This window comes from Xyrauchen texanus, chromosome 40 (genome assembly GCF_025860055.1).
Source record: "Xyrauchen texanus isolate HMW12.3.18 chromosome 40, RBS_HiC_50CHRs, whole genome shotgun sequence".
NCBI classification, from domain to species: Eukaryota; Metazoa; Chordata; class Actinopteri; order Cypriniformes; family Catostomidae; genus Xyrauchen; species Xyrauchen texanus.
Window position 1 is genome coordinate 34,973,412 of NC_068315.1, and position 23,511 is coordinate 34,996,922.

Consider the following 23,511-nt stretch of genomic DNA (forward strand, 5'->3'; position numbering starts at 1 on the left):
AGTGAGTTCACTGTACTAAAATGGCCCCCACAGTCACCAGATCTCAACCCAATAGAGCATCTTTGGGATGTGGTGGAACAGGAGCTTCGTGCCCTGGATGTGCATCCCACAAATCTCCATCAACTGCAAGATGCTATCCTATCAATATGGGCCAACATTTCTAAAGAATGCTTTCAGCACCTTGTTGAATCAATGCCACGTAGAATTAAGGCAAACACAGTATTAGTATGGTGTTTCTAATAATCCTTTAGGTGAGTGTACTGTGTTTCTTTATTTCCATTTCTTCCAAATCTTTTCAAATGAGCTGCCACATACTCCCAAAATTCGTCCAAAACTTTATTAATTGGATGAAATTCTGCATTGAAGACCAGTAAGCCATAGATAGTTTAATCCTATGTAATTCTATGTAATTCTAATGGCATTTCTCCCATCACTACCTGAATAGCTGGCAGAGAGGAGGATCTAAAAGCTCCACAGCATATACGTAAAGCCTGTGTTTGTAAAACATAGATTTTCTTTAAGAGAGCTGCCGATGCAAAACGCTGATCTATCACTGCTCTTATCACTGCACAATAAATACTCTTTAAAAATTGTCGTCTGGCACCCCATTCCACCCCTGCCAGGTATCTTAATATATAGACTCCTTTCTTACATTAATCAATAATGTTTTGAATATGTGTTGTAAATGTAATTTTGCTATCCATCCATACCCCTAAAAATCTTTTCACAGATACCTGCTCCAACAGCTGTCCATATAGTTTTAGTTTGATCTGGAAGGAATTCTTCTTTTTAGAGAAACGTATCACCTGTGTCTTTGAGATAGACATATGGAAGCCCCATAATCCAGCCCATTTTCCCAACTCATCAAGCTGCTCTTTGCATTTTTTCCCACAACATGATTTATATTCCATCCCCTCTTCCATGTAGCCCCATCATCAGCATATAATGACTTCCCTATATCTGGTTCAACTGTAGAAAAATGTAATTAATCATTATGTTGTATAGTATAGGGCTACTAACACTACCTTGTGGCATTCCATTATCTATTTTATACATCTCTGAATGTGATCCTTCTACCCTAACAAGGATTGTTCAATCAATTTTGCATTCTTCCTTTAATTCCCAATTTATCTAACTTAATTAAAAACTCTTCCTTCCATATCATATCATATGCCTTTTCCACATCAAATAACACTCCTATTAAAATGTATTTGTTAACTTGCGCCTTTCTAACATCAGTCTCTAAGCAAAGAACAATGTCCATAGTAATATGTCCTCTTCTAAATCCACTCTGATGATAAGAAATGAATCCCTTACTTTCCAGAATATATGTCAGCCTTATCATTACCATTCTTTATATTAGCTTACAGAGGTTGGACGTAAGTAAGTGCTATTGGCCTGTAACTTTTAGATTGGGATTTACCTGTACCTGGTTTAGCAATGGGAATAATATGCTTCCAAGATGATGGTAACTTTCCTGCTTCCCGTATTTTATTGTACATAGTACATTCATACTCTACTAAAGTTTTGAATTCCTCCCATCCTTCTAATCATGCCCCATATCTTACTAATGTCTATATTTCCACCAATACTGTCACAAAATGTCCTCCAGTATTCTCTTTTGGGAGCTCTGATTGTTCTTCTAACTTCTGCTTGCGCCCTCTTATAATGAATAAAATCATCAAAAGAATATGATTTTCTAACTTTCCTGAGTGCTTTGTTTCTCACAAGGATTATTTTGCTACAATTCTCTGATAACCATGGCACAGCTTTCTTACCTTTTAACTCTTTCTTTTTGCCGACTGCTTCCATTGCTGTACTACATAGTATTCCAATTACAGTATCTTATCTATATCATCAATAGATGTGTCTATCTTTATCATTTTTATCTCACAAATCTCATGGAATTTTTCCCAGTTTGCTGATTTAAATGCCCATTTATGAATTCTTCCCCCCACATCTTGCTCTACATTTACCCCTATGTTGCACTGTATGGGAAAATGACCGCTACCTATTGTACGTTCTAATAAAACCTCCCAAACACACTTTCCAGCCAGATTTTCTGAAGCAATCATTAAATCAATTGCCGAATAGTGTCCAAAACCTACATCCATTCTAGTGGCCCTGCCATCATTCAAGAACACTGGTCCACTCCATTCTAACATTTCATCCATTATACTACCATTATAATCTGTTTTTACACTTCCCCATAATGTATTATGTGCATTAAAATCACCATACCACACCACCCTGTGACCCCTCAATTCCCCAATGTTTTCTAGTACTTCTCTACTTAATCTATAACACCTTTCTTCTTCTTCTGTGGATTTTCTGATGGGTTGCAAACCAACTAAAAAGTATGCCTTTATACTTTCTGAAATCTTCCAGAGATTCACACCATCAAAAAGGGAGGCCAAGACAAGCACAGAAGTGGAGGTTTCATGTCTCTAAGTTGTGTGAGTGAGAAAGGACAGGGGAAACTAGGCTCTTTTTTATTTTCTTCTCTCTCTCCACATCAGGCAAAAGGTGTAAAGGAGGCTTCCCAAAAGGGTGACAAGTCTGTTTTAGTTTTAATATTAAATGTAACAGCACAGATAAATCTTGTTACATGAAGAATTAAATAAAATAGTGGTTGTGTATGTATTAGATATGATATCACATTAAATATAAAGTTCACAAGTACTTCAACACAACTAATCAAACTAAACCAAGTGAATATTAAAACTCCTGACATACAAAAATATAACCCAGAACTTATCTGTAAATCAAACTTTAAAACAGAATTGAATGTAATTGAATGTTATCAACTGCATGGACTTTCTCAAAGTATAAAAATACTGAATTTAAACACCCATTTGCACGAATACCACAAACCTCTTAATTAACATTTTAACATGTTAATAATGATCCTAAACAATGTATGGGCAATATAGATAAAGAAATTAATTATATTGAAACAGAGAGAAAGAGCACAATTCTTACCTTCCCAAAAGGAAGACAAATCAGTTGCCTAGCAACAGCTTCAACACTCCAATGAAGGGCTCAGTAACTCAATAAGGAACCTCCTAGTGGGTGGAAGACATATAACATCTTCCATACACCCACCTCTGGGCATCCCAGACATTAAACAGTCTTAAAAAAGAACAAAAAACTTGAAGACAGTTTAGGTTTTAATCTCTTTGAAGTGTGTGTGTGTGTGTGTGTGTGTGTGTGTGTGTGTGTGTGTGTGTGTGTGTGTGTGTGTGTGTGTGTGTTGCTAAGGCAGAGCTTTGCTCTCTTTGCCTTAGCCCTCGACCAAAGATATGTTTGTCTTTCTCTTTCTCTTGGCCACTTTCACTCTGCGATATGTAGTTCAAGGTAAAGCTTATTTGTTGGGTTACTTTTCTCCTCAGGCTTTATTTCCCAAGTTGTAATATTACAAGGATTAATATATGTTGTTATTTTTTAAAGTTAGAGAAGCTGAAGTTTATAAAATATTTTGTGCTGAACATGTTTTTATAATATAAAAAAACAATAATAGAATTGAGACAACCCACAAATACAATGTTCTCAAAGCCACAAGTCTAAAGAAGTTATTTTGTTATAAAGAAGTTATAATTTGAAGATGATCTAACCAAAAATTAGGTTCCTGCTAGCTTTTTCTCTGTAAATCGCTGCCGGTATACATAGTAAAATTAAGGCTCTGCTTTTCAAGATGGCACAAAATCTGACTTTGGAAACAGGCTCATTTTGTTTATGAGACTAATATATAAGATCATATACAGTTTTACAACATGAATGCTACTCAGATTGCAGTTTGTTGAAGAACGATGATGTAGGGTAATTCTTTCAGGTGAGATTGCATGTAAACAATGGAGAATATTTCAATATTTCTCAGATTTATCACTTTTATGGACAAAAGTGCTATTGGATGTATTTCAATGAATACTTGTCATGGACAATTGACAGAAGTGGGGCGAACTGGATTCATCTAGCGATCGCGATTTCATAACAAAGGTATGAAGTCCCATTTTGATATCGCATGTTTTCATTTTGACTGTAAATTATATTGTAAATGTAAGTGACGTCACTCCCGAGTGCGGTGAAATTGCGTATCAACAGGTTAATAAATGAAAGACTCTGTTCTGCTGACGCAAAAAAATCGGGTGTAAAAGAGCCAGAGGCATGAAAAGAGTCGATAAAAGCTGCTCTGTTGAGTGTCAGCCATCTTGAGTACAATGAGAGTGCTATGGACCACCAAGACCCCTCCTTGTCCATGTTGTAAATCAAAAATTCCCTAGACGTTAATGGTCATCACATGACTGGTCATTTGCTGTGAGACTACTCCTTTATGAAACCCATGGAAATCATTTCTCCTTCGATATAACCAATTTACAATAAAAAATTAGGCTAATAATGGAGAATGAGACATTCTCTGTGGAAGCACGACCACCACATGCAAAAACTCATTGTTCAAGACACTTCGGGTAGCCAGATTGCAATTCGAGGTATACTAAATGAAGTATCGATGGTTCACAAGGCATTGTCTATAGACTCGATAAAGTTAAATTTTCTCAGTTACAGACCACTCACCAACCTGTTTTTCATGTTTGTCTGAGTTAGTTTAGTTTGATGGTTTAGATTAGCAATAAAATCTTAAAATATAATTGGAATGTGGTTTATTTTGATACATAATTTGATCAATTGATCCTTAAAGTTCTACGTTCCAAGTTCAAACAATATGTCAATGTATTTGTGATATTATTTTATATAGCCATGAGAATAGTATTACTCTAAAGGTTTAACAGATGCATCATATCAACTCGTGATCAACAGTGATCAGATGTACACCTTAATTCTTTCAATAAGGGAATTAAGCTAATTCCTTACATATAAAATGTGAGCCTGTTGTTTTTACATATTTAATGGTGGAAAATGTTTATTCAGATTTGTAATCTGATCATTTGTCATTTATATTGTGGTAGAATGTGGTAGAATCCGACCATGATTCCTAAATTAATTCCATTAAACAATCTGACATATTAATGCTGATGAATGCTGGCAGTTGTAAATATAACCCACCATAAAGTCGCTAATTTACTACAATATTATGAAATTGTGCAAACTTTCTGTAAACATTCAACATTATTATTATTTTTATGGTACACACTCATTTTGTTTCTTTATTCTTTGTTATATTTTTGAAAGTTATATAATTGTTTTAAAAAGAAAGTTGCCATAAGCATTGAAATTATATTTTTGAATTGCAAGGGATCACAGTAGGCCTGTATTTGGAAAGAAATGTTGATAAATGTTTCTCGCAGTTGCTTTAAAATAAAATAAGTTTTGCACTGTGTGGCAGACAAGCCTCTCTTTCATCAGGAAACAAGGAAGCAGGAACCAAAAAGATTGTTTACTGCTTATGTAAAAGATCTCCTCCAAGGGATGACACTTGAAGCAGTGGCTCAAGTGTCTTTATTGTATTAATCTGGACGTGCACACAGCACTTTTATAAAGAAAGCTCTTATTAACACACACAGTAATTCTCAAGTCAGTCTCTCCCTCTCCATGGAGGCCCTCTGGCTGCCTTTTATGCCGCTCTCCCTGTGCTCACTGAAATTAGAGACAGGTGTTAGACATAATTTAGCTCAGGTTTAAGCGCCCTTACCGCTTTTCTCTCCCGGACGGGTGCTTGACCACGCCCCCGCTGCCACAGTTTATATCAGGGTTTATCGGTTATCGGCCACTACATTAAATAAATGATTGCCTTATTGTATTGGCCAGAATTTCCATATTGGTGCATTTCTACTGTTTATTTTAATTTTGTTTCATTTAATCAATATATCTTTGTTGAGCAAAAAAATTGCTTGTGAACGGAGACTACTTCTGGAACAACTGCTGTGATACTGTAATTTATGTCTATTGTTTTGACTGCATGTCATGACTGACCACTAATTACCAGAGGTCACTGTCATTAGAATTTTGTTAATCAACCCTATTAAACCTCCTTTGTGAACTCATTCAGTGCAAAGTATTTTTAGTTGTTGGACTGGAATTCTGAGCATATTCTTTGACTTCTTTCTTGTGCTATTTTGACCTTTTTCCTGATCATCTCTTATTTGCCTCCTGGGTTGTGTTTTTCAATCTGTTTGTTTGTTTCTTGGACTTGGAATGTGTTTGATTGCATTTTGGAAGTTTGGCTCATCAAAACTCATCTACTCATGGATCTAAACCCCAGTAGTTCGCCTACTGATTCACAGAATACTTTGCCTCCCTTAGATCCAGCAGAGATTCAAGCAACCCTAGCTGTCCACTATGCACAACTGGAAAAGCTCAACACATTGAGAGATGTCAATGTTTCTTTAAACCCCTAACCCCTCAAACTACCTCCGCTGTTGCAACACCTTCTCCTCCACCCATACCAGAACTGGTAGTTAAATCATCGCAAAACAGACCCCTCTTTTCTGGCTCTGCCATAAAAATTTGACAGAACCCTGGGAGCCTGAAGGGCTCAATGTTCAGTTTACTTCACCCAGCTGCTCCATGTCTTCCCCAGTGAAGGGTCCAAAGTTGCAGTGATAACTTTGCTTCTGTCCGGCCATGCTCTGGACTGTGCTATGGCCATGTGGGAGAAGAACACTAGACTCGCAACTCCCTTGAGCTGGCAAGGGAAGCATGCCGCTGCTGATTATGTCTTCTTGTTCAGGACACTAGCCAGACAGTATGGTTGGCTTGACAATCCGCTGAAATTATTGTATCACAAAGGTCTCTCAAGAATTCTACAGTCAGAACTAGAATGTCAAGAAAATAAACTTGTAAAGTCATCCCTGATCTTGCCCCACCTTGGAGGTCATGTCGGAACCAGTGCAGTCCGAACTGATGCAGATTGGATGAGCATGATTATTGCCAAGGGAATGGCATCGGTGTCAAGGCCTCTGCCTTTACTACGATTATGTCTATAATTGTCTCATGTCCCCAACTGTACAAGTCAACTTCCACTTAAACTGCAGTGGGTAATTACATTACATTTCGAAAGTAGACAACTAAATGTGCCTGTCACTATTAAATGGATGTGCCAGGGCGAAGGGCGGGGCCGGGTCATGATCCTACACACCCAGTCCCATATTAGGCTAATTATGCCTCCAGGATAAAGGTCGACTGCAGGGGATCGTGCGGGAGAGAGAGATCATTTACGGACATGTCCGTCATGTGTGTGTTTATGTTGTCTTTTAAATTTATCATTAAAACTATTATTTATATCGTCAAGCCGATCCTCGCCTCCTCCTTTCCATTGATCCTTTACAATGGAATTCTCAAAAAAATTACTTCCATTTCATCATTAATTGATTCTGGAGCTGCCAGAAATTTTATTGACTTTGAACTCTCAAGACAACTCACCATCACCACTGCATGAGACGGATGCCTGCTGGGTTCTGGAACCATCCATTCTTTCACAACCACAATAACTGTCCAAGTTGGAGCTCTCTATGTGGAACACAGTCTGTTTCAGGTTACACAGACTTCTCGCAAACCCCTTGACCTAGGTTTTCCCTGGCTTACTGAACACAACCAAAAATCTCCTGGAAAGATGTTCAAATAAGTAAGTGGAGCTCCTCTTGTCATCGCACATGCCTAGGCCTTCACTCTGCGGTCGACTGTAGGACTCTTCATGTCGAAAATATCAATGTGACAGTCTTGCCCTGTGTCCCTTCCGAATACTCTGATTTACAGGAACGATTCAGCAAAATCTGACCTACTCAATTGCCACTCCACAGAAAATACGATTGTGTGATACATTTGTTACCCAGAGTGGCGCCACCCAAAAGCAAATTTAGCTACTTAACTGCTCCTGAGATGAAAGTCATGGAGGAATATGTTAATGAAGTTTTACAAAAAGAAGTCTAAGACCTTATATCGATTACCGAGGCCTCAATTAAATCACCATTAAGTACCATTATCCTCTGCCTTTTGTTCCCACTGCTCTTGAACAACTGTAAGAAGTGAGTTTTCACAAAAAGGAACCTCAGAAATGCTTACAACCTCATTCGCATTCGAGAGGGTGATAAATCTTAGATGGCTTTTTGCACTCACACAGGGCATTATGAATATCACGTGATGTCCTTCGGCCTTGCTAACGAACCTTTCATTTTTCAAGCATTCATCAAAAACATATTCAGAAACATGCTTAACAAGTTTGTCATTGTTTACATAGATGACATATTAATTTACTCACCCACATTCGAATCCCATGTCCAGCATGTCCACAAGGTCCTCAAATGTCTAATAGACAACTAGCTGTGTAACAAGGCAGAGAAGTGTGAGTTCCATTAATCATCCATCACATTCCTGGAAATATACTGAATCCCCAAGGTGTACCCATGGATCAGTCCAAAATCCAAGCTGTCCACAACTCAAGTCCATTAAAGAATTACAATGTTTACTGAGGTTTGAAAATGTTAATCGGCGATTCACTAGAAATTTCAGCATTGTTGCATCACACCCCTTCACTTCTGAAGGGAAAGCCCAAGAAACTGATATGGTCAGACACCACCAATCAAGTGTTCGAAAATGTAAAACAATGATTCGCCAGTGCACTCATCTTAGAGCATTCCAACCCATTGCTGCCATTTGATGTAGAGGTGGATGCTTCAGAATGCGGCATTGGATCTATACTCTCCCAAAGACAGGAACCTTCAAATAAACTCTTCCCACATGTCTATTACTCCTGTAAACTCACTCCAGCCGAACGCAACTATGACTTGGGGAACTGGGAATTGTTAGCATTAGAGGAGTGGTGCCATTGGCTTGAAGAAGCACAACACCCATTCTCATTCTCACTGATCACAAGAAACTTGAATTTATCCAAAGTGCCAAATGACATAATTCCAGACAAGCATGCTGGGCGCTGTTCTTCGCCTGTTTTAATTTCACTATTTTTTGCACACCAGGATTTAAAAATGTCAAAGCTGATACCTTATCTTGCCTGCACGTTCAAACCTCTGAAAGAGACTGTGAAAACTGCAAAAGGAGGATTCCCTTTATCTGTGATTGTAGCTCCTGTCAACTGGGAAATAATGAATGAGTTGCACAACTCTCAGAACCCACCCCACAGACATGTCCCACAAACAAGGTCTGTGTTCTTCAGTCAATATGAGCATGACTCATTCAATAGGTTCATTCTTCAATTAGTTCAAGTCACCCTGGCACCCAACAAACTATCATGCTTGTTAGGAATACATTCTGGTGACCTTCACTTTTCAGTGATGTCACAGATCATATCAGGAACTGTGGTGTCTTAAAAAAACAACAACTCCCTGCTGGTCTCCTAAAACCCGATACCCATTCCTCATCGGCCATGGTCTCATTGCAGCTGATTTCATCACTGATCTACCACCATACCATGGTAATATCACAATTTTAACAGTAGTAGATTGTTTCTTTAAGGGCTGTCACTTAATTCCTTTAAAGAAACTCCCTACTGCCATGGAAACAGTGGAAACTTTGTTCCAATTTATGTTCTATCTGTACAGATTACCTGAAGATGTAGTGTCTAATTGGGGGCTGCAGTTCATCTCCAGAAAATGAAAAGCCTTCTGCAATCACTTAAATATTAATGTGAGTCTAACTTCCGGTTATCACCCTCAATCAAACTCACAAGTGGAGAGATTAAATCAAGAGATTGGTCGGTATTTGAGGGGTTACTGTAGCAATCATCAACTCGACTGGAGTCGCTTTCTTCCACAAAATTTGGTGGTTCATTCATCCACAGGAATTACCCCATTACGCATTACCCCAAGTGTGTTTTAGGGTTTCAGCCTCCCTTCTTCCCATGGTATGGTGAGCTGACTAGATGAAGAATGTAGAACCAGGCAGATCAACACAAATCAGCTCCTGTTCTGCTTCTTGAACAGCAAGTCTGGCTGTTCACACAAGATCAGCATCTAAGAATACCTTTCAAAAACGTTTCTTATTATCAAACAAATTAAGTCTGTTTTGTACAAAATATAGTTACATCTCATTATCACATCTCTCCTAAACTTCATGTTTCCCTCCTTAAACTGGTGCCTTCAGGAGAGCTGTTTTCGAGACTTGGAGTCAACGCTACACCCTCCGCTCAACATTCATGGTGAGGAGGCTTACCTGGTTAAAGAACTGCAAGAATTGCATTGGAGGGGTAATTGTATGCAATATCTGGTGGACTGGGATGGATACAGGAAAGGTCTTGGGTTCCTGCGGAAGACATCCTAGATCCTTCCGTTATTACTGACTTCAACTGAGTTTACCATCACCGACCAGCACCACGGCCCCATGGCAGAATGATTTGAAGGGGTTCTCTGGCATCAGGGCTGCCTGTAGAGGTGGGAATTCTGTCATGACTGATGCAACACCATTGTCTAATCACCAGAGGTCACTGTAACATAATTATTTACTGTATTTTCCACAATATAAGTCATGTTTTTTTGCACCATCTGAAAGGTTCTGTGACTTATTGTCCAAAGCGACTTATATACATAATTTATTCATACCTGATGTCGTCTGGTTAAACAGGTGCACCAAAACAGAAGAAACAACAGTCATAGAGACATTTTAGTACCATTTTAATACCCAATATTTGCACTGCTGTCTAACACAACTCCTCACATGCCCATAAAATGATATTTCATAACATTCGTGGTATAAAAATTCAGCAAGTGAACTGGAAACTTAGTGCACAGTTAACAGGGTTTCAAATATCAGAAATATTTACAGATAGAAAGACACTAAAGTTAATAAATTAACAGAATATAACAGGCATAGTGTGTTACTCACAGACTTAAAGCTGTTTATTTGTATACAACATAGAGTAACATCGGTTATAAATTTGTTCTTTTTTACAGATTTTTTATTAAACTAACTGTGGCAGCTGGGGTGTGATCAAGTGCCCGTCCGGAGAGAGGGAAGCGGTAAGGGCACTTACACCTGAGCTAAATTATGTCTAACACCTGTCTCTAATTCCAGTGAGCACAGGGAGAGCGGATAAAAGACCCACGCCACCAGCACTTGAGGGAGAGAGAGAGAGAGAGAGAGAGAGAGAAAAGAGCTCTTCTGCCCTCGGGTACGCCACCAAATGGACCTATGCAAGCTGGACAGCTTCCTCCAGCAACGCCGGGCAGTGGCATTGGACCCATTCCGCTGTCCCCTTCTGCAGACCATGAATCAGCTGCTCCAGTACCACCTGGTCGATCACTCCCCCAACGTCAGGATTCCCTGCCAGCAGCCATTTCCGGCACGCGTCTCGGAGCCGCTGGGAGAAAGCAAACGGGCGGTCGTCTTCCCCCAGCTTCTAGGACCGGAACAGCTGGCGATACTGTTCCGTACTGTGAATCACCCGCTGCAGGATAGCCTTTTTCAGGTCCCCGTAGGCCAGGAGATTTGCCGCCGGAAACTGTTGGGCAGCAAGCTGGGCTTCCCCGGACAGTAATGGAAGGAGCCTGGCCGCCCATTGTTCATGCGGCCAGCCCCAGATCTCTGCCGTTCTCTCGAAGAGGTCGATGAAGGCCTGCGCATCATCTTCTTCCCTCATTTTCAGAAGCGGGGGCAGCTGGGTGCGGATGTCGGGGGTCGTGGCCGGGGCTCTCTCCTGGCCAAGGAGGCTCCGGATCGTGTGCCGGTCCTCTGCTTGAGCCTCCAGGATTTCGAAGAACCATCGGTCCTGGTCAATCAGGGACTGTTGGTGTGTCTGATGCATCCCAGCAAGGGACTGGAGGATCTCGGCCAGCTGGGAGGACTCCATGGGGCGTACTTGGAAATCCCGGCTTTCGGCACCAGTGTAACGAGTTCAGGAGCTAAGGAGGACACGAAGGCGAATAGCTCCTCTCAAAGTAAATATTTTATTGGCCTGCTGCAGTGCACACAACTCCACAATAATTGCAGTATAACACAGCTTGAATTTACAACAATCAATTCAGGCCCCAGACTCTCTCTCCCTCAAGTGCTGGTGGCGTGGGTCTTTTATCCGCTCTCCCCGTGCTCACTGGAATTAGAGACAGGTGTTAGACATAATTTAGCTCAGGTGTAAGTGCCCTTACCACTTCCCTCTCTCCGGACGGGCACTTGACCACATCCCCACTGCCACACTAACATTATATGAAAAACTGTTATAGATGATTACTTAAAGCAGATTATCTCAATTAAAATAAGCTTTAAAACAAAGTGATCCCATGCATCAGTCCTATGGAAATCTCCAAGGAGGGAATGTTGACATGCTGCTGAATGCCTAAAGTGAAGTCTGGCGGCTGCTCCTGGGTCCTGCCACATTCAACCTCTGTCCACGTGATTTATACAGAGATGCGACTTATCTGTGTTTTTTCTCTCAACAATGCGGTGTTATGAACTGAACATGGAGGCAGCTTTAGAATCCATATGCAAAAATATAAGCAAACAAATCCAGATCCAGTAACAGGTAAACAATCCAACAAGGCAAACAAGGCAAAACAGTGATCCAAAGATGATATCCAGATAAACAGGCACAATCGTCATAAAGTGAGGCATAAACAGTAGGCAATGGTAAACGCTTGGTAAGACAGGGGTTAGCTGGCAATACTTCTCAATGAGCAGTGTAAATGCATGGCAAACAAGAAATGAGCAGTGAAGGAATGTGTGATGATCAGTATTCGGGAGAGGGCTCCCTTTGGTGGTTGGGAGGATGGGTGTCAACCTCAGATGTTAGATATGGTAACTAAATTAACAGTACTTGTGAGGATCTAAGCACATAACTGGGGAGAATGGTAGCTGAGAGTGGTGATCAGTGCCAGCCAGAGGTGCTGCTTTGAGGCCCGCAGCAGCCAGTGGATGCCATGAAGGGAGCACGGGTCTTGTTGTCATTCATGGCTTGCATTAAACCGAGCTATTTAAATCTTCTAGATCAAATCTGATTTTCCAAAACTCATGTTTTCTGAATTTTATTGTCTACTTTTTGTCTATATTTTTTTAATGTTTTGACAGCGGAATGATACAAAAACACTGTAAACAACAGAACAGCCCATTGAAATGACTGTACATCTATCCTTCACAGCCTCGTTGTCATTTCCATCAAAAATCAAAGATGGTGCTGCTGTGCATAAGGTCTACACAGAAATATGCTGACAGCTTGAATCCATGCAATAGAAAGGCTGCTAAGGCAATGAAAAATGGAGGACTTAAACAGGACCACTCTGATAAACATCTGAATTGTATTGGTAGACATCATAATCAGCTGAGCATCAGCTGATTGTGAGGTTGACTGTCAGGATTAATAGAGAATAATGAGGCTCAGGACACAAACATAGAGTGAAAATAAACAGGAAATAAATATTCAAATCAAAACTCCCACAAGGGGGAAAACAAACAAAAACTACCCTAAAGGGGAAAAAGGGTAATCCTTCTGGGGCAGAGGGAAACAGGACAGACCGGACCAAAACAGGAACCAGGTAGGGGAAACAGGTCTGACAGGGAATGAACTAGATCGACTGAAAATACAAGGCACAGAAGATGAACTGGCACTGTCAGAACACACAAGGAGACTAAAATAGGGAGAGAGAACAGGTTAACGTATGACGTAAAACAGAGAGAGACACACAACGATAAAGAAACAAAACAAGCCACATGCTCTCACCAAAACTCCTGAAGGGCATGGGCGCACATCGCCAAGACAATAAGGCAATATACGCCCATGCCAAACAACAAACAAGACGAAAGAATACATAGCAATTCTCACACTAAACGAAACCTGAGTGTACATGCATGCAACAGGCGACAAAAAGAAGACAGCTCACAACCCAGTCACGCAGCGCAACGAAACCCAGACTGACACAGGGAACATCAAAAAATACTCAAGACAGACAAAATGAAAATGAACATAAAGCATACAACACAACAGAAAGGGAGTGAAGGGAGGGAATTTAAGGAAAGGGGCAAGGTCCGGTGGCCTGGGGAGAGGCCTCAGTGCGGAGGCAGGGTCTGGCAGCCTGGGAGGAGGCCTCAGGGCAGATGTTGCACACTACTGGGTGGCGGCCGCTGCACAGGGGGAAACGGACTGGGTAGTGGCTGTTGGACTGGGGGCACTGAACAGGACGGCGGCCGCTGGACAGTGTTCAGGAGGGAGCGGCTCAAGCGGTGGAGCCTTGGAAGGCTAAGAGATTTCGGAGGTCAAAATGGCCGGGAACGCATGCGCTGGCTCTGGGATGGATGAGGCTTCAGGGACTGGCTTTTTGACCGTGGCAGGCATGAGAGCTGACTCGTTGACCATGACAGACATGGGCGCTGGCTGGTTGACCGTGGCAGGCGTGAGCACTGGCCACGTCAGCGGAACGGCCTCCGTGGCTGTGAGACTAAGTTAGTGAGACTTTATAGGAAGTCCCAATGGAGGGAATATATGGAATATTTTTATTTAATCATTCAGTTAATCCATTATTGATAATCGAATTAATATGTTTGCAATATGCAATAATCTAAAAATGACAACATGTACTCAATGTACTATGAATAACTGCATTATGAAAGTTATTCTATGTGTTCAAAATTACAGCCTCTTTCTGTTAAACTCTGTATGACTCTAAAGGAGATGTGTGTGTGGATACTAAAAGGATGATTTAATGTCAGAGACAGGAACTGCCTGGTGTCCAAAAATGGCCGATGTGTGTTAATTAGTGCTAGGAATTAGATGAAACGTATGTGGGTGGACATACAACTCTCCATTTTATAAGAATGTGTGTAACCAACGACTGTAATAAGGTAAATCTTTTAATATACTAATCAATTTAATGCAGAAAATAATGATAGTTAGTCAATACAAAATATGTAACCATATGAAGTGACTACAAAATGAAATAGTCATTCTTTTGCCATCATTGAAGCAAGCTGGGGCAAGGGTGACCAGCTTGAAGGGAGATGACGAAGATGAAACTAGGGAGGCATAAAAGGATTTCATTGGATGAAGAGACCATCGCTCAAAGAGTTAAGAACAGAAACTGTATAAAAATGCATGATTCTGAAGTGTAATTTTAGATGCTCCATGGAACATATGGTTACTCTGTAATAAGAGTCTATTTTTGGAATCAGAACTTTGCGGCTCTGAGAAATCTTTGACTCGACTGTGCTTGGATGGCTGTTATGGGGGTTCTGCCACGACAATACTACTCAATTATTTAATTTTACATCATGGAAAATGAGATCATTGAGATACAACTCACAAGTAAGATGAGTAATACAAATTGAATCTACAATGAGTAAAGTTAAGTTAAGTTCAATTAATCCATTAAAAAAAATAGTCTAATAAGAATAATGCAGATAAAACAAACACATGAGTTATTAGAAAGAACTTGCATGTATTCAATTTATGACAAATAGAGGCATGTACTATAAAACAGTTAGCCTATGTGTTTTGGTGAAGTCTAAGTGAATTTATTTTTTGCGATGAAATGCCTGACGGTTACACCCTCTTGCACTTCTGGGTCTTGAATGCGTCTTTATTGCTCTTCCTGCGGGATCTCCTCACCTCATCATCAACTGGCATCTTCCACAGCATGGCCAAATTATGCAATACAATATATCAGGCTCCGGGGTAACAGGATGTATGGACCCAGTTACAGAGAACACAGGAAGTCAGGGATAAAACAAAACAAGTCTTTAATAAATCCAAATGATAGTTCAGTAGCGAGTCAAAAGCAAATCCAAGCTAGAAATAGGCTGTGTTAAATCCCAAAAATATAAATCCAAAGAAGAAAAGGTAATTTTCTAAAACAGAAAGTACTGCAGCAAGAGAGGCAGTAATCCACAGAGACTCAGGAGACACAGAGAACAGAACATGAACAAGGAGTGAACAAAAAACAGGAACTTAAATACATCTCAGAAAACAAGTCACAAATTAATTGAATAATGACAAACAAGCGAGGGAAACACAGGGAGAACACAAAGGGCACATCTAGTGTACAACATGAGGAACAACAAGACCAAAACACTGACAACAATGCATACTGCTGTCATCTTTGCTGCTCTCTCCGTCTCAAGCGCAATTTCAAGAGAGGAAAATTGAGGTGTATGCATGTGCGAATTCATGTAAGATATTAGCCATTCCTGTCTGAATTAATCAAATGAATAAAATAATAATCTGCTGTCACATACCCCTGTGGAGGCATGACCACCTCCTTTTTAACACACAAATAGTTATTTTCAGTTGTTTTGGTATATGAATTGAACTTTTCCTCTGCTCATGAGGACGGGTTTAAGGATGGTGTCATCAGCTACTTTTTAGTGGGTAGGCAGAATCACCCAGCAGGATGCCATGATACTCCCCATTCTCCCAACTGTCGATCTTCTCAGGATAAAGCTGTCGTGCTTAGATCCATCTAATGACACAGTTAAAAATAACATAAAATGGGGTCACAGATGGCTTGGGTGCAGTGCAGTGCAAACAATCACCTATAAACCCAATTTTACAGATTTTTGAAACATTGACAGATCATTCCAAATTATGATCTCCCCACTACTCTTCTCCCTCTACACCAATGACTGCACCACCAAGGACCACTCTGTCAGGCTCCTGAAGTTTGCAGATGACACCACTGTCATCGGCCTCATCCGAGATGATGATGATGATGATGATGAGTCTGCATATAGAAAGGAGGTTGAACGGCTGGCTGTCTGGTGCAGTCAAAACAACCTGGAGCTGAACACGCTCAAAACAGTGGAGATGATTGTGGACTTTAGGAGGAACACCCCAACATTGTCCCCCCTCACCATTCTAAACAGCACTGTGGCAGCAGTGGAGTCATTCAGGTTCCTGGGCACTACCATCTCACAGGACCTGAAGTGGGAGATACACATCGACTCCATTGTGAAAAAGGCCCAGTAGAGGTTGTACCCAGCTAACAGGGAACGTTCCCACAACATTTGCTAATGTTCTGTAAAGGTTATGTAAATGTTAGGATGAAACGTTCTTAAAATAATGTTCATGGAACGTTCTTATGACGTTATAAGTGTTTGATAAACGTTCACATAACGTTCTAAAAAAACGTTCTTAGAACAATGTTCTTGGAACGTCCTTTTGATGTTATTAACAATTGGCAAATGTTCTCATATTGTTGGGAGAAAACGTTCTTAGAACAATGTTCTTGGAACGTCCTTTTGATGTTTATAACAACTGCCGAATGTTTTCATAATGTTGGTGAAAACGTTCTTAGAACAATGTTCTTGGAACGTCCTTATAATGATATTAACAACTGAAGATTGTTCTTATAAGGTTGGGAGAAAATATTTTTAGAACAATGTTCTTTGAATGTCCTGTTGATGTTATTAACAACTGAATAATGTTCTAATAATGTTTGGGGAAAACATTTTAGAACAATGTTCTTTGAACATCCTTATAATGATATTAACAACTGAATAATGTTCTCATAATGTTGGGAGAAAACATTCTTAGAACATCCTTATAATTTTATTAACAACTGAATAATGTTTAATCATGTTGGGTGAAAAAGTTTTTTTTTTTAGAACAATGTTCTTTGAACATCCTGTTGATAACAACTGAATAATGTTCTAATAATGTTTGGAGAAAACGTTTTAGAACAATGTTCTTAGAACGTCCTTATAATGTTATTAACAACTGAATAATATTCTCATAATGTTGGGAGAAAAGGTTCTTAGAACAACATTCTTGAAACATCCTTTTGATGTTATTAGCAACAGAAGAATTGGGAAAAACATAAAACAGAATTTGTGGAACATCCTCAAGATGTTACTAATGACTGAAAAAACATTCTCATAATGTTAAGAGAACATTCTTAGAATCTTTTATCCAAAGAGACTTACAAATGAGGAACATCACAAGCAATTTGTCACAAGAGATATTCGTAGGACACATTGCCAAGCAGGGTGTAAGAGATTAGTACAGTGAAAGCTAGAGTAGAATTGAAATATGCAAAATGGAAAGAGAGGTTTTTTATTTTATTAATAGGTGTTATAGTAAGTGCATTTAAGTATGGTTGTGGGTTAGTCAAGTGAATGCAGAAGAGTCTCGAGCTTTCTTGAAAGTTGTAATGTAGATCGGGTGGAGGTTGGCAGTTTGTTCCACCAAAGAGGGTGACGGTTTTGATGAACGATTTTGTGCCTCGTTGTGAAGGAACAACCAGGCGACGTTTGTTCATTGACCGTATCTGGCGTGAGGGAACATACACTTGCATATTGAGGTAAGGAGGTGCAGTCCTGAAGGCTAAAGTCAAATCTTGAATTTGATGTGGATGGCTGTTAGCCAGTGGAGTGAGGCTAAGAGAGATGTGATGTGTGCCCTCTTTGGCTGATTGAAGACCAGATGTGCTGCCATGTTCTGGATAATCTGCAGCGGCTTAGTCGCGCTGCCTGGAAGGCCGGCCAAGAGAGTGTTGCAGTAGTCCAGTCTTGAAATGACAAGAGCTTGAACGCGGAACTGTGCAGTGTACTCAAGACAGGATGATGAAAAATAATTGTGAGTGTTTGCATGGTTTCGGGGGAAACCTTTGAACAATATTCTTGCAATGTCCTTTAATCATCAAATTATTTAAAAGGTAAAACCTGACCTTGAGGTGATATCTTAAACATCACTTTCTTTCCAGGGACATTCTCTGCTTAAAACATTGTTGCTAGGAATTGTGTTATGTTTATGTTGAAAAATGTACACACACACACATACTTTTTAATTAACAATTCACATTATTCACATAAAACAATCAAAAAACAGTGTTTATTAAATGTAAAAAAAATAATATTAAAATGGAAAGGCCAGGATTGATTTTGTCAGAAACAACAAATTAATTTAAATAAGACTGTATTTATATCGATCAATCCATCCATGTAGAAAATATTTAAATTGTGGTTTCTGTCAAGGTTTGCACTATACACCTTTAAAATAGATATTTTAAACCTACACGGAAGAGCCCTACATTGGAAGAGCCCAATTTCTATATGATATGGTCAAAGAAGACCATATCATATAGAATTGATATATGCCCGGAATTGAGTCAACTCTGCATAGAAGGAACAGAATTTTGTGACAATAAATGTATCAACAGGGTAATTACAAATATTATTTTACAGGCATGTTAACAGAACCCTGTAAAATGGAAATATGGGCTTAAGGAGTTTGGTGCTTTAAGAAAATAAGAAAAAGTTATTTCTATTATCCACTTCCTCCTAAGGTTAAAGAACTTCTAAATTTTAAATAAGACTTATCCAACAAACAAATTTATTTAAGATCAAGATCACATTTTTGATGTGATTATAATTGTGTATTTTGTTGATGTAAAAAAAAACAGATGTCAGAATGTTTTATCAATGTTTTTTCATTGTGAATTGGTGCAACCTTGGAGAGATGAGTAGACCAGGGAGACATCTTCCCTGAAGATAACCAAATTTGGTATTTTCTTTTTTGAAAATAAGGAACTAGACTTTGGAACAAAAACTATAACAAATTATTGAAACTTGTATAAGTTTGGATAAGTTTAAGCTAATTTGAGAAAGCTCTCTCTCTATATATATATTTTCAAATAAATGGGTAGAGTTACTGACACCTGTCTACCATCTGCGGCTTCTCTGACAAAACAGCAGTATAAACTCCACACACAGTTTAATTCAAAAGGATTTTTTTATGTATATTAAAGATTATCGGAAAGGCGGTCAGTTCATTAAGTGACGAGCTTATTCAGTATACTGAAGCATGTCATCCATACACATCCATTCAGAAAGAACAGCGCACTAATCTTATTCTATAACTACTTCAATTTAAAGCTGGCTGCTTTAAATGCTTTTTGAGCGCGCAATTACGGCTCGCGCTTGCGCAGTTGCGGGCGAAGACAACAGTCGTTCAGTCTGATCACCGCTTCAAACGTTGCATCAACAGGTAAGTTTATAAGAGCGGCTACTTTTCTTAATCATTATGAACTGTTTGTTTTGTTGATTACCAAGTCCACGGCTGTTTTACCTCATTGTGTATTTAATGTTTGAAAGTATATATAACATGTTTTAGCAGGACAATCTATTGTAAATCTAGCACACATACTTTGGGTAAATTTAAAATGAAGTGCACTAAATATAACAAAGATATAAAAAGAAACATGCTAGTTTCAGTTGGGGAATGACCCAAATAATGCAAAATAGATTAATTCATGTTACAACCATTTTATTTTTTTTTTTGCTATTGTGAATTTTCCCGCCCGAATTATCAGGATTATATTTGGGCTCCATTTTATGGTGGTGGTTTGCGCAGTTGTTTTTGTAAAACCTATTATGCTAGACATACTGCTAGTAGATGTTTAGTTGATTTTTTTTTAATATTTCAAAATTAAAAGTTAAGTCTTCTTTCATAAATACATCCTAGAGAAATAACTTTTATGAAAGAAATGAACAGAGAAACAATAAAATTGCGCACTTTAATAATAGAGAGAGAGATAGCGGTGATAAAGGAATTTAATTGATTTGATTTGTTCATCTTTATGGAATTGTTTTACTAATTCTTAAGTCCTGTACTCTTCAGTTAATGAAAGCCAATATATGAGTTTTGGAATTCCCTACATGCCTTTAAAGTTTAGGGCACAATAAGTAGGCCTTGACACAAATTTTTCATATTTTTCTTTTTTCTCTACAGTGATCCAGCCAAAAAAGAAATGATGGCATCTGACTTGGTGTGTGGAAAAGACATTTCCCTTTTTATTTCATGAAGTTTTAGAGGGGGTGGTAATTGAAGACATGTCAGAACAACAAAAATACAACACAATTTGGAAGAGAGCTAAAAGAGACCAGCAGAAATCTGTTCAGACTCATATGGAAAACTTAGAGGTGCAGACAACAGAGAGATTTAGTATACAGCCCCTTGAGGGTACATCTCTTGAATTTGAAACTGATGTTCAGGGGGCTCAAGGAAATTATGATTCAGATTCTTTTGATATGTCTGATGAAAGTGTAAATGACACACCATCGTTACAAGTTAGGCTTGCACAGTGGGCCAATAAGTTTCAGATCAAACACAATGCAGTTGATGGCCTTCTTAAGATTCTCGGAGAACATCACCCAGAACTTCCTAGAACTGCAAGAACATTTCTTGGCACTTGTGAGACTGTTACATTTGAAAACTGTTACATGTGAAATCTGGGATGCAGTACTTCTATTTTGGATGCAGAGAACAAATGTGCAGATACTTTAATATATACCCTAGTAATGTTATTACTCATTTAGATTGTCTGGACATTTCTTTGAATATTGATGGCTTGCCATTGTTCAAAAGCAACAGTCAGTCACTGTGGCCAGTTCTTTGCAAAATGAATTTGTGTCCATGCGTTGTTTTTCCTCTTGCTCTGTGTTTTGGTTTGTCAAAGCCTAGGAATCTTGATTTTTGACAGATGTTACTCATGACCTCAATTACATTTTACAGAATGGATTAGAGACTGACAAGGGTGTCATTAGAGTTAATCTGCGCTGTGTCACTTGTGATGCCCCTGCTAAAGCACTTGTTAAGTGTTCAAAGCAATATTCAGGCTATTACGGATGTGATAAATGCACACAAAAAGGTTTCTGGGATGGTAGTCGGGTTATTTACCCAGAGACTTCTAATCTAACTCTAAGAACAGACGTGTCTTTTCGTGAGCAGTTCCAGGAAGAGCACCACCAGCCTTCAGGGGTTTCTCCTTTTTGCATGCTCCAAATGGACATGATTCAGCAGTTCCCTGCAGATTATACGCACCAATGCTGTCTTGGTGTAATGCGAAAACTGATTATTTTGTGGTTGCGTGGAAAGCTCAGAACAAGATTGTCAGCTGGCCAGGTAAAGGAGATCAAGAAGGAGACTTCTTGGTTTAAGACCATTCATCCCAGACCTTTTTGCAAGGAAGCCACGTGGCCTGGAAGAAATTGACAGGTGGAAAGCCACTGAACTGCGACAATTTGCCATTTACACAGGCAAAGTTGTACTGAAAGGCATTCTCTCTGATGAGCTCTATGAACATTTTATGCTATTCAGCGTGGCATTGGCCATTTTAGTATGCCCACACCTAGTGAAAGAGTATAACTCATATGCAGAAGATCTGTTGGTGCACTTTGTGGAGGAGGGAAGAAAGTTGTATGGGGATGAGTTCTTGGTTTATAATGTGCACTCTATGGTTCACCTCGCCTCTGATGCATACACTTATGGTGGGCTAGATGAATGTAGTGCTTTTCCTTTTGAAAATTACCTACACCAGCTGAAGAGGTTAGTACGCTCTGGTCGGAATCCTCTGTCACAAATTGTCAAACGTCTCAGTGAAATTGACAAGCATAGAGAGGAAATAAAAACACAGCCCAAAGCTGTGGTTGGTACTCAAAAACCAAACAATGCTTTTGCTCTCAGTGACATGCAGTGCTGTGAGGTCATTTCTGCTGTAGGTGAAAACGGAGACAAAGAAACAATGGTACTTTGTCGCATTTATGAGAAACTTGAGCCATTCTTCATGCATCCTTGTGATTCTAGGTTGATTGGTGTTTATAAGGCCCAAATAAATCACACCAGAATGAAAACAATGTCTGAGAGGCAGTTGGTCAGAAAGGCATTTTTATTTGAGGCTGAGCACGGTGCATGCATCGTCCTCTCAGTGCTTCATTCATATTGAGCAGTAATCCTTTTTTTTTTTTTCTTTTCTCCATACCACCCCCTTGCATTTTTTTATATTTTATGCAATTGAGGCAGGCAAATTGATCTGTCGACTTTAATGCCATTTTATCAGTATTGACTGATATTCATACCTCTATATAAAGAAGTGTGATTGTCCAAACATCTGCCTTGTCAATGATTAAGGTACAGTTTTTCATACACTTTTAAGTGAATTAAGGACATATTGTGTAAAATAAATGCATTTCACTGGATTTGTAGTTTGTTTTTATTTTGTTTCTGTACAAACAGTGTACTCTAGGCAAAACCCAATGAACCACTATTTCATACATTTGTATGCACCTGAGGACACATTTAAATTACTTTTCAGTGCACCTGCGCTATGTTGATTCCAGACCCTCATTGTTGTTTATTTTTTAGAAATGCTATGCCGTGATAAAATTTCCTGAGGATAACACTGTTGACGTTGTGCCTTCTACATGGCTCGAAATAACAAGCAAGGTATTACCAATAATTCTCATCTGACTGTTAAAACTCTTACAAATTTCTACAGTATATGCAGCTGTAGGTGGATGTCTTTTTAATTTTTGACATGAAGCTCTTGTTCTCAATAGGCTGTATATTGCTATTGGCCGCGTAAAAACTTAACTGCCAAGGTGAAGCGAAGAGATGCACCTGATACTACACTCTGGTCGAAGCATGTTGCGTCCATTCTAGTTTATGCAGGTATAGGATCTATTTGAGGTTTCTGATATATTCGTGGTTTATACTGTTCTATATTTTACTGTTCTACTCATTTATTTTACAGACAGCTACGAAGAAGCCAGGTGCAAAGCAAATCAGGCAACCATAACTTCAAACTTGGAGAGTGAGGATGAAGATTCGATTCGTAGAAAAATAAGACCCCC

At 39.2% G+C, this 23,511-nt stretch overlaps 1 long non-coding RNA gene across 1 annotated transcript; it reads left to right on the forward strand.

Moving 5' to 3' along the window:
- The first annotated feature begins 22,987 nt into the window (after window positions 1-22,987).
- On the forward strand, window positions 22,988-23,511 carry LOC127633223 (uncharacterized). Its single transcript, XR_007969181.1, has 3 exons — window positions 22,988-23,104; window positions 23,218-23,329; window positions 23,412-23,511. It is a non-coding gene; the product is annotated as an uncharacterized LOC127633223 (long non-coding RNA).